This window comes from Schistocerca piceifrons, chromosome 2 (assembly GCF_021461385.2).
Source record: "Schistocerca piceifrons isolate TAMUIC-IGC-003096 chromosome 2, iqSchPice1.1, whole genome shotgun sequence".
Taxonomy (NCBI): domain Eukaryota; kingdom Metazoa; phylum Arthropoda; class Insecta; order Orthoptera; family Acrididae; genus Schistocerca; species Schistocerca piceifrons.
The window spans coordinates 611,571,739-611,584,636 of record NC_060139.1 but is presented as its reverse complement, the minus strand read 5'-3'; the positions used below and the strand labels follow the sequence as shown (position 1 = coordinate 611,584,636).

The window sequence follows — 12,898 nt, the reverse complement described above, 5'->3', positions numbered from 1 at the left end:
TCCCATTGTTCACGCCAGCAGTGAGTATGAATATCTCCTATTGCCATAGTATAGGTCTGTGACATATCCTCGGCACGGCGCATCTTCAACTGGAGAGTCTTTCCTTCCAAATACAGGATAGTTTCAATTAATTTTTCACTACTTGAGATGGCCCCATGAAAAACTAGTGATCGTAGGAAAATGAAACTTTGTAGAAACATTTGTACGGGCATGTGGAAGAGAAATAACGAATAAACCACTGAAAGAAACATTTTAATTTTCACATGAATGGGTAAAAGATGAGTAATCTTGTGGCACTGATGGCCGGGAGGCCCCGTCCGGGTAAGTTCGGCCGCCGAGTTGCAAGTCTTATTTCAGATGACGCCACATTGGACGACTTGCGCGTAGGTGGTGGTGAAATGATAAGGACAACACAACACCCAGTCCACGAGCGGAGAAAATCTCCAACACGGTCGGGAATCAAACCCAGGCCCGCTACGTGGTCGGCAAACACGTTACCACTCAACTAAGCAGCGGACACATGAGTGGGTAACATTTGTTAATTGCGTACCATGTTTACGTTCCAGGTTACAAAAATTGCTCAATGTGACGACCACTTGCGTCCACGACAGGCTGGAATCTCATTACAGATATCATTTCACAATTTGTTCGCATTACTCTTCGAACGGTGGACCATGAAATGTTCAGCTGTCGTGACAGCTCATGCACTACTTAAAGATCGCACACTGTTTTCTCAGCCATGGCAGCAGTAATTTATTAACAATTTATGATGCAACTGGCCGTCGGCCTCTCCCGGGATCAGTTCCCAAAAGTCCAGATGCTTCTATAACTCCCGAATCATGTTCTTCAACCCCAGTACAGAAAGAGGACCTTTCCGTACTCCATTAATGCGTCGATAGTCGCGATGAGCAGCTGCACTACTGCTGTCGTTTTGATACAACATCTTTACGAGGAACGCCCTGATCACTTTGTCCAGACCCATGTTGACTGTCTGCAACTCTAATCCACATTGATGTGTTTCATCCTACATCACCCTACAAGTACCGGCACTTAACCCCAAGTTGACACTCACACTGCTAACAAAACAAATTCTGCAACGCATGGTCTGAACAAATTCCTATAAAGTTGGGTACCCATGCGGTGAATAGTTTTCCGCCTACAGCGGCTCAAGTAACCGGAGTTTAATTATTACCACCCTGTACCGCTGCAGCGATTACGGATATCTGACGAAAAGACTGTACGAGGGTTCCCACGCTACAGGGGTGCAGGTGACATACATGACATCTGGCGCATTCAACAGAGCCTGGGGGAAGCCAAGTTGCAGCGTGAGAAGTACATACGACGCGAGACTTGACAGTAAGGAGAAAACCTGTAATTCATGCGCGAATGGTATTGTGATTTTTAATTATTTATAACAAAAAACGGCAATCGTCGAGGTGGACCGCAGGCACAACTAAAGCGAAATGGACTTCTCATTTTTCGGAACTCTTAAGATTGGAAATACTGAGAGAAGCCACTGGAAACTTGAGTGTTAAAGAGAGGTGTGATCAGGTGGCTCAATCACAAGGGCACTGTACGAGGGAAAGTGGATCTGGATTGGTTCCCAGTCCTACATGACTTTTTTAACTTTCCGAGAGATTATAAACAGTCTGACAAACCGACTCTAGACGGACATGGTACAGTCAACAATTAAGATACCCAGCTGAGAAAAGTTAACGCCACGTAATCTGAAACATCAAGATCTTAAATTACTTTATGACCTGATCAGTTTCGTTTCTATATTGACAATTATCAAGTGTGTTGCAAGCGTATAACAGAAAACAATAAAAAAAGAGTAAAATACCACCTATAATCTACGTTACATACCGATCAATATGTAAATATTTATCATCACGTGTGCTGTGCATTTTTGTATGCTTCTCAGATGTGCGTGAAATGAAACTTTACTGAAAAACTATAAATGAAGTTTACGTGAATTACTATATATACACACTTCATTTATAGTTTTTCAGTCAAGTTTCATTTCACGCACGTCTGAGAAGCAGACAAAAATGCACAGCACATGTAATGATAAATATTGTCATATTGGTCGGTATGTAATTTAGATTATAGGTGGTACTTTAAAATGTTCGTCTCGCTTTTTTGATTGTTTTCTGTTATACGCTTATATATATATATATATGAGTGAAAGGATATGAAACTTCGTAACTAAAGCGGTTGAGATCAGCGTATGCCACTATGGGATAACGTATGAGACATCTAGGGACGCGGAAACAATGTTTTCAACTTCTCCTAAAAAATTCAAAGCTGTTCTCTCACAGACAGGATGATGCTCAACGTCTTTTTCGACGTCCGATATTAGATGCTCATCGAACTCCTCAAGCACAGAAAAAGAGTTAGCAGTGATGTGTATGATGTGTACTGTGGGACACCCTACAGCCTACGAAGTCCGTCACGAGCAAATGCCTTGATAGCTCGTGGGGGGAGGGAGTCTGTTCCAGGATAACATTAGTTCACCACACTCCAACGTCACACAAGTGTAAGGCCAAGTTCAGGTGGAAGCAGCTTGAACATCCGCCCTACAGCCCGAACACGTCGCCCTGCGACTTCCGTGTTTCTGGTCCGCTAAAACAATCTCAGAGGGAAGCGCTTCAACTCTGACGGCGGACTGAAGGTCACAATGGAGGGCCGGCTCCTGTTCACAGCCATAGGAATTCTGGGAAGAGGGAATCCTTCGGCTCTAAATCAGTGGGATAGTTTTTCTCAGACATACGGTGAATACTTATGAATATACACTTCAAATAAACCCATAGAGTTGTTTCGTACTTTTCTGTTGAATACACTCATAATACACTGAATACACTGAAGGCCACAACAACAACAACAACAACAACACCACACACACACACACACACACACACACACACACACACACACACTCATAATACAACTCTTCCACCTATCTTCATGAAATAGAACATGTGTTTGGAGGAGGAGGACGCGTACCACCCAACCTTTGCGGGAGACGTGGGAATACACCCCACCATACGGAAAAATGGACTACTTTGACCAGAAACAGAATTTGTGAGTACGAGCAATTCACGTTAGATAAAATCTGTATAGTACTAGCAGTTTCAGCTTTGATAAGCTCAACTTTATGGTTAAACTAATGAGTCATTTCTCCAGGTACACCTGATCACATACTCTGATCATTAAAAACTGGAAACATAGGAAAAAACGAAATCTGTCAGGCAACAGGAAAGAAATTTGATATTTGACATACGTCATCAGTCATCACCAAACTGGGGTCTCTCCCTGGCGTCATGGGATGATGCCCAATCCGCAGGCGAGGGAAGACTAGATTACTCTGTTAAGCCTTTGTGGCTTAGAAGCAGCTACACCACGGCCAGCTCGGGTTCCAATGACTTCATCTTTATTATTTCCAACCGCCCTCCTCTTAATAACTCCTTATTGTGCTCCTCAACAAATAAGTTACTGGAAGTAGTGCAGTTTGAAACGGTAGGTTATGATCCACCATCTCGGCTACTGTATCCATCCCTTCGTTGTTCCGAATTCCCAGATACTCTAGTATCTAACAGAAAATCACGCGCTTCACATGATGCTGAAGATGAGGGAAGGTATCCTAGATGGTTGTGACTGGGTTCTCTGTTGGATAAATGCATAGAATATTCGAAGCTCAATTTCAGCTCATGTGTTCCATTGGCCTCAAGATCACATGCATTTTTCCGCCATAAACAGCGATTCACTCCATCAGTGGATCCAGCATAGTAAAAATAAGTGCTTTGTCGCATCTACAATAATTTAGACATCGTCAGTATGGAGCCGGCTCCATCCCAGTTAACGACTCATTCTTTCAATAAAATTTTTCTGGGTTTGTGACCGCATTGTCAGTGTATATGAAACTACCGACGCTTCGGTCCCTATTGCAAGCGACCTCCTTCCGGGTGTTTTTGTTTACTGCTTCAGTAACCAAAAAACACCCTGAAAAAAGGTCGCTTGCAACAGGAACCGAAACGTCGGTAGTTCAATGACAATGCGGTCACAAACCCAGAAAAATTTTATTGACTGTGACAATGGCCGCGGAAGCCTACGTTTAGACTGAAATCCATTCATACGAAGGTTTAGTACTTAGTAAGGATACCAAACAGCTCTGGTATGCGGGAGCGAGTCGACTTTTCCATAGTTGGGCGGACAGCACCCATAATCCAGCCGAGATGACACTAAAGAGTAGATGTGCTCTCCATTATCTGCGACTAATGTACTTAATGAGGTTTAATACTTGGAGGCCGCGGGAAGGAAGAAAAGGTGTGTGTGTGTGTGTGTGTGAGAGAGAGAGAGAGAGAGAGAGAGAGAGAGAGAGAGAGAGAGATCTGTAGGAGACAGGCGTTAACGCGCTAGCCTTGAGAATTCGAAAAATTATTAACACTGTCAACAGACGCCGACGCTATCGCCCACATCCGAGGTACAAATTCGTAACGTTGGCACTGTGCTCATTTTTTCCACAACTGCCACCAGCCATTTACAGCGTCGCTACAGCACACTTTAAAGCCTCACTCTTTATAAAATTCAGAAGCCTTTTCTTCGATTTGTGTTAACGTTGCGGTTGAAAATCCGTGGTAGTGACAAAATCCATTTTGTTATGTGATGTACAACATCGTAATGGCTTCATTATGGTTTAGATGAGGAAATTAGGAAACACATGAGGCACTGCTAAAAAGAGAATAGGACATCAAGTCTTATTGTTGTTCGTGCGACTGATAATTTTACAGTTCAAAAGTATATTTTTAATTTTTGTTTTGAGTAACAGCTGTCTGAATAAGCTAGAATATTTCAGTACGAAACATTATCTACGGATGAGACCCGGGGCGTTGTGAAGCAAGAATGGATTACAAAACTACATTTAAGGCTTAACGCAAACTTTACAGCCTAAGAAAAACACTGACATAACGTGGTGAAGGTGGAATCAAAATATTGGACATGAGAATGTCAGCCTGTCTATTATGCAAATGGAAGAAAAAAAATTAAGTTCTACAATCGAGCTTTGGTCATATAATTTACTGTTTCACTGGGATTAGTGATATACTGATATCTTCATGTCACTTTGATCATATATGGAAAAATAAATACGCTTACTCATACTCATGGTATCATTCAGCATGTTTACAAACGATGCTCCTAATAGATTCATATACATACAAACTGTTCTCTTAGTCGTGACGAACCTAGAGACACATCTTTAACAGAGTACAGCTCAATGCGTTTGGACTAGGCGCGCAAATGGCCGTCTAGAAAATATCGCCAGTAATGTCCACCGCAAAAGAAATCCACGTCAGTGGCCCACAACACACGGCTTGAAGAGAAGCTTCCTCAGATACATGCACCCACTTTTTAAATAATTAGTGTATACTCCACACAACACTAACATTTATAGCCCAAAAAACAGAAATCTGACGATGGCACAATATACCACTTACAAGGAGAGGTCCTCAGGGATGCGTTCAACTTTTTGAAACAATCTATTCGGTAGTGACTGTCATGGTCCCAGTTAAAACACCTTAGAGCCATTCATCAAAGTGCGCCTACATCTGCGAGGCATCGACACGAGATAGAATTTCGCTTAATACTACAGAAACTTAAATAAAAAAGTGTTGTGAAGCGTGGTCGTGTAGTGCATTGGTTGTTGTTGTGGTCTTCAGTTCTGAGACTGGTTTGATACAGCTCTCCATGCTACTCTATCCTGTGCAAGTTTCTTCATCTCCCAGTACCTACCGCAACCTACGTCCTTCTGAATCTGCTTCGTATATTCATCTCTTGGTCTACATCTACGATTTTTACCCTCCACGCTGCCCTCCAATATCAAATTGGTGATCCATCGATGCCTCAGAACATGTCCTACCAACCGATCCCTTCTTCTAGTCAAGTTGTGCCCACAAACTTCTCTTCTCCTCAATCCTATTCAATACTTCCTCATTAGTTATGTGAGCTACCCATCTAATCTTCAGCATTCTTCTGTAGCACCACATTTCGAAAGCTTCTATTCTCTTCTTGTCCAAACTATTTATCGTCCCTGTTTCACTTCCATACGTGGCTACCTACAATCCATACAAATACTTTTAGAAATGACTTCTTAACACTTAAATCTATACTCGATGTTAACAAATTTCTCTTCTTCAGAAACGCTTTCCTTGCCATTGCCAGCCTACATTTTATATCCTCTCTACCTCTACCATCCACAGTTATTTTGCTACCCAGATAACAAAACTCATTTACTACTTTAAGTGTCTCATTTCCTAATCTAATTCCCTCAGCATTACCCGAGTTAATTCGACTACATTATATTATCCTCGTCTTGCTTTTGTTGATGTTCATCTCATATCCTCCTTTCAAGACACTATCCATTCCGTTCAACTGTTCTTCCAAGTCCATTGCTGTCTCCGACAGAATTACAATGACATCGGCGAACCTCAAAGTTTTTATTTCTTCTCCATGGATTTTAATACCTACTCAGAATGTTTCTTTTGTTTCCTTCATTGCTCACTCAATATACAGATTGAATAACATCGGGGAGAGACTGCAACCCTGTCTCACTCCCTTCCCAACCAATGCTAGAAACGTAGGTTTGCCTTTTCTTAATCTAGCTTCTAAGATAAGTCGTAGGGTCAGTATTGCATCACGTGTTCCAACATTTCTACGGAATCCAAACTGATCTTCCCCGAGGCCAGCTTCTACCAGTTTTTCCATTCGTCTGTAAAGAATTCGCGTTAGTATTTTGCAGCTGTGACTTATTAAACTGACAGTTCGGTAATTTTCACATCTGTCAACACCTGCTTTCTTTGGGATTGGAATTACTACATTCTTCTTGAAGTCTGAGGGAATTTCGCTTGTCTCATACATCTTACTCACCAGATGGTAGAGTTTTGTTAGGCCTGGCTCCCCCAAGGCTGTCAGTAGTTCTAATGGAATGTTGTCTACTCCCGGGCCTTGTTTCGACTTAGGTCTTTCAGTGCCCTGTCAAACTCTTCACGCAGCATCATATCTCCCATTTCATCTTCATCTACCTCCTCTTCCATTTCCATAATATTGTCTTCAAGAACATCGCCCCTGTATAGACCCTCTATATACTCCTTCCACCTTTCTGCTTTCCCTTCTTTGCTTAGAACTGGGTTTCCATCTGAGCTTTTGATGTTCATACAAGTGGTTCTCTTTTCTCCGGTCTCTCTAATTTTCCTGTAGGCAGTATCTATCTTACCCCTAGAGAGATAAGTCTCTACATCCTTACATTTGTCCTCTAGCCATGCCTGCTTAGCCATTTTGCACTTCCTGTTGATCTCATTTTTGAGACGTTTGTATTCCTTTTTGCCTGCTTCATTTACAGCATTTTTATATTTTCTCCTTTCATCAATTAAATTCAATATATCTTCTGTTACCCAAGGATTTCTACTAGCCCTCGTCTTTTTACCTACTTGATCCTCTACTGCCTTGACTACTTCATCCCTCAAAGCTACCCATTCTTTTCTACCGTATTTCTTTCCCCCATCCCTGTCAATTTTTCCCTTATGCTCTCCCTGAAACTCTGGACAACCTCTGGATTAGTCAGTTTATCCAGATCCCATCTCCTTAAATTCCCACCTTTTTGCAATTTCTTCAGTTTTAATCTACAGGTCATAACCAATAGATTGTGGTCAGAGTCCACATCTGCCGCTGGAAATGTCTTGCAATTTAAAACCTGGTTCCTAAATCCCTGTCTTACCATTATACAATCTATCTGAAACCTGTCAGTATCTCCAGGATTCTTCCATGTATACAACCTTCTTTTATGATTCTTGAACCAAGTGTAAGCTATGATTAAGTTGTGATCTGTGTAAAATTCTACCAGGCAGCTTCCTCTTTCATTTCTTCCCCCCAATCAATATCCACCTACGTCGTTTCCTTCTCTCCCTTTTCGTCTCCCTTATCTGAATAATTTCTTTTATTTCATCATACATTTCTTCTATTTCTTCGTCATCTGCAGAGCTAGTTGGCATATAAACTTTTACTACTGTGGTAGGCGTGGGCTTCGTATCTATCTTAGCCACTGGTTATGAAACATTAATAGGAAGAAGGTTGTGGGATCGAATTTTGTCAGGTACTTGACGTTTTTTAATTTTTGAATCTTTTTCGAGACAAATTTTTATTCGGCTATTTGGTTAAAACGTATTTTTTTGATTTTCAATACTTTGCCGCGTCATTTTCATCGTCGTACTGACTTTCTTATTTGCTCTTATTTCTTCTATCACGTTTTTCTTTCATATGGAATCTTAGTCCACGTGATTCTGCTTCTTATTTATCTAATTATAATATTCAAACGTTTAATAAATACCGATCTATCGATTAAAAAAAGAAAGGATGAAATAATCTACGTATATTCGTTGTGAAATGGTATTAAAAATATAGTTTTCGTTATAAGATGCACATTTTTTGGGTTGTGAACATTACACAAACATTTAAAAACAAATTGTTGTTGCGCTAAGGGCACTAACATAGATGCAAAAATGCAATGATAAACAGGGTAAATTAAATTGAAGTTAGTAAATACATATAATTAAAATAACATCAACAAAGATTCCAAATTAAAAACCACAGAAAAAAAATTAGAGCAAATGAATAACTTAATACGACAATGAAACGCTACATCTACATACATTCTCCACAGGCCACCGTGTTGTTCATGGTGGAGGGTACCTTGTTCCACTACTAGTCATTTCCTTTCCTGTTCCATTCACAAACAGGGCAAAAAAAAGAAAAAAAAACACTTTCATGTTTTGTCATAACTTACGTGAAATGTACGTTGGTGTCGGTAGAATCTTTCTGCCATCACCCACAAATGCCGTTTCTCTAAATTTTCTCAATAGTGCCTCGCGAAAAGAATGTCTTCTTCCCTCCCGTTATTCCCATCTGAATTTACGACGCATCACCGTAATATTTGCGTGTTGATCGAAACTGCGGGTAACAAATGTAACAGCCCATCTCTGAACTGCTTTCCTGTAACCCGACCTGGTGCGGGTCCCAAGTACTCGAGCAGTACTCAAGAATGGGTCGCATTAGTGTTCTACACGTGGTACCATTCGCCCTCCCTACATAATCGTTCCATTTCACATCGCTTTGCAACTTTACGCCTAGGTATTTAATCGACGTGATTGTGTCAAGTAGTAAATTAATAATATTGTATTCGAGGTATTTCAAAATTACAGGATTGTTTTCTCCACTTATCTGCATTAATTTACATTTTTCTACGTCTACAGCAAGCTCTCATTCATCACACCGGCTAGAAATTTTGTGTAAGTCTTCTTGTATCCTCGTGCAGTAACTCCACGACATCTTCCCGTTCACCAAGGTATCATCAGCAAACAGCCATGATTGATGCTAATCCTGTACGTCAGGTCATTTATTTATAGAGAGAATAAAGGTGGTCCTATCACACTTTTACCGGGGCACTGCTGAAGATACGCTTGTCGCAGAATTAGAAGTAAAAATGATGCATTTTAACCAATTATTAGTGTGGTGTCACCGCCAGACACCACACTTGCTAGGTGGTAGCCTTTAAATCGGCCGCGGTCCGTTAGTATACGTCGGACCCGCGTGTCGCCACTATCAGTGATTGCACACCGAGCGCCGCCACACGGCAGGTCTAGAGAGACGTCCTAGCACTCGCCCCAGTTGTACAGCCGACTTTGCTAGCGATGGTTCACTGACAAATTACGCTCTCATTTGCCGAGATGATAGTTAGCATAGCCTTCAGCTACGCCATTTGCTACGACCTAGCAAGGCGCCATTATCAATTGCTATTTATCTTGTGATGCATGTACCGTCAAACTGATGTTCACCAATTATGGATTAAAGTATTCCAGCAGCTATGTACCTTTTTTTAATAGACTCAACTCCTTTAACTGTTCCAGACCTCACGCCAGCCTGCGTGAGCTTAAACGCGTGCCTTTCGGCTACCTCGTAGTGGCTTGGCTGTCTCGCCAAGTCACAACAATTAGAATAAAAATACTGAAGTCATTTCAGTAACGATTTACACATCTACATGTCTACACTATACCTCACACTTAATGGTGTAGCAGATGGTTCTTCGAACCGTTTTCAGACTGCTTCTCTACCGTTCCACAAACAGCGTGTGGGAAAAATGAACACTTAAATCTTTCTGTACGAGCTGTTTTATTTTACTACGATGATCACTTCTCCCTATGTAGGCTGGCGACAATAAAATATTTTCGCATTCAGAGGACGAAATTGATAATTGAAATTTCGTGGAAAAATCTCGCCGCAACGAAAGACGTCTTTGTTTTAATAACTGCACCCCGCCTTGTCTACTCGTACTGTAGTTTGTATTTCAACTGAAGGTTCCTCGATGTCTACATACAAGGACATCAATACGGTTATGGTTGCGGAAGGGTCGAGTAGTAAACAATCTCAAAGTTTGTCGGGTTCAATGTCACAGCCGTCCATTATCCGCATCGAAGTTTTGTGGACTTTCTTCACAATACACCAATAGTAAGTGCGTGACCATTTCCCATTTGGCGAAGCACTGGGTCATCTGAACAGGGAGCGGAAGAGAAACCGAGCTCGCGTAGCGCACGTCCAATAAATTGGCGCTCCACATAACTTTTAATCACTGCCGTACTGCTGGCTGCTCCCCTACATTTCGGCTTACGCAGCAATACAAGGTAAACGTCCAGCACCACGTACTGACAACTCGTACGATACACCCTGCAGCGAAGTTCTCACCCAGCCAAGGGCACTGTGCACAATTGATAAAGCAATCACACCACCAAAGTTTTGCGGAAACTTGTGTGTCACTGAATTTATTCTCCACAACCAAGTCACCGTCGTGTGCAACTATTTCTTTTTATTTTAGTAGTAGAGATCTTTCTAAAGGTTGTGGATATTACATGAATCTCTTGTCCTTATCTGTATTACAAAAGGTAAAATTGGAGTTTGCCATCTAATCGATGTCTATCTCTCAGATTCGGAGCACTAGCTCTGACTGCAGAACGATAAGGGAAGGAAACTACCATGGCCTTTTTAAGAAACAATGATATACAAACTAACTTGGAATTGCAACAACAAACGTGTAATGTCGCAAAAATTGTTAACTGCAATACTAGAAGGCAGGTGTTAGCCGGAAGACCTAGGCCTATATAGATTAAAAACCATATCCAAATGTCCTTTGAGAGTTGACGAAATTGAAAAACCGGAACAAAAAATCTGCTGATCAATTCAGTCCAAAGACTGATTTGATGCAGCTCTGCACCCTAGTCCACCCTATTCCAAGTCTGCCTCATCTCTCCTTAAGATGTATTACAACCTACATCCATTTGAACTTTGTTACTGAATTCAAGCTTTGGTCTAAAATTTTTACCATTTCACACTTCCCTCCGTTATCAAGCAGTTGATTCCTTGCTGATGGCTAGGCTCCAACCCTCTTCAGGTCTGAACTTATTATCCACGTTTCACTTCCGTGTAAGACTAGGCACCGAACAACCTTCAGAACAGACACAGTAACACAAATTTAAATTCAGTGTTGACAAATGTCTATTTTTCGGAACTGTTTTTCTTGCTTTCGCCAGCCTGCAGTTTAAATTCTCTCTGCTTCGCTCATCATCAATTATTTTGCTGCCCACGTTGCAATACTGGTCTCCTACTTTTAGTGTGTCATTTCCTAATCTAATTCGCGCACCCTAGCCCGAGTTAATTCGACTACATACTATTACCGTTGTGTTACATCTGTTGACGCTCAGCTTATAACATCTTTTTCGAGACGCTATCCATTCCATCCATACTCTTCCAAGTCCTTTGCTGTTTCTGACAAAATTACAGTATCATCAGCAAACCTCAATAGTTTTTATTTCTTCTCCCTGATCTTTAATTACCTCTCCAAATTTTTCCTTGGTTTCCTTTAGTGCTTGCTCAATGTACAGATTAAATAACATGGGGTCTACGTTTCTACCCTGTCTCACTACCTTCTCAACTACTGCTTTCCTTTCATGTCCAATTCGTGTTAACTGTATTCTGGTATCTCTACAAAAACCCGAGACTTATTTTTCCAAGGTCAGCTTTTACAAGGGTTTTCCTTTTCTTCTCTAAACAATTCGTGTCAATATTTTATAACTAATTACACCGACAGTTCGGCAATATTCACAACTGTCTGCGTTTGCCTTCTTTGGAATGGGAATTATTACGTTCTCGTTGAAGTCAGAGGACATTTCGCCAATCTCACATCTTACATACAAAGAGGAACAGTTTTGATATGGTATGTTCTCTCAGGCATCTTGATAATTCTGAGAATGTCATACTCCAGAGGCCTTGTTCATCTAAGGTCTTTCACCACCATGTCAGATTATTCTCGCAGCATCATATCTCCCTTTATTTGCAATCACTTCCTCTTCGCTTTCTACAGTATTGTCTTCGAGTTCATTTCCGTTGCATAGCCTGTTCCTTCCACTTCACCCTGGCTTCGTATTGGCTTTCCACCAGTTCTCATTACTTACACAGTTTCGTTATTCCATGCATCAAAATGTACAGCTAATCGTAATGATGTGGAACGAGTCATTTACATCCACGTTACACATTCATATGTAGACATGGCTAGAGGCTCACCGGTTACAAGAACATCCTACCCACAGCCTTTATTCCAAAGAATAGAAGTTATTAAGGAGAAACTTTTTCAGTTCGTTTACGAATTCAACTTTGCTGCCTGTCGGTCATTTTACATCTTTGGGTAAACGATCAAAAATGGTGACTCAGTGTGGACCCCCTTTCGTGCTATACGAAACTTAATGTGCAATAAGGAACGTAATTTCTTTTTCTTCTGCATTGAAATTATGTACCGTTACTG

The 12,898-nt window shown here is 41.1% G+C and overlaps 1 protein-coding gene across 3 annotated transcripts in view; it reads right to left on the bottom strand.

Annotated features, from left to right (window-relative positions):
- LOC124773042 (patronin) overlaps positions 1-12,898 on the bottom strand; it is a 399,845-nt gene that overhangs the window by 372,919 nt on the left and 14,028 nt on the right. The window lies entirely within an intron of this gene.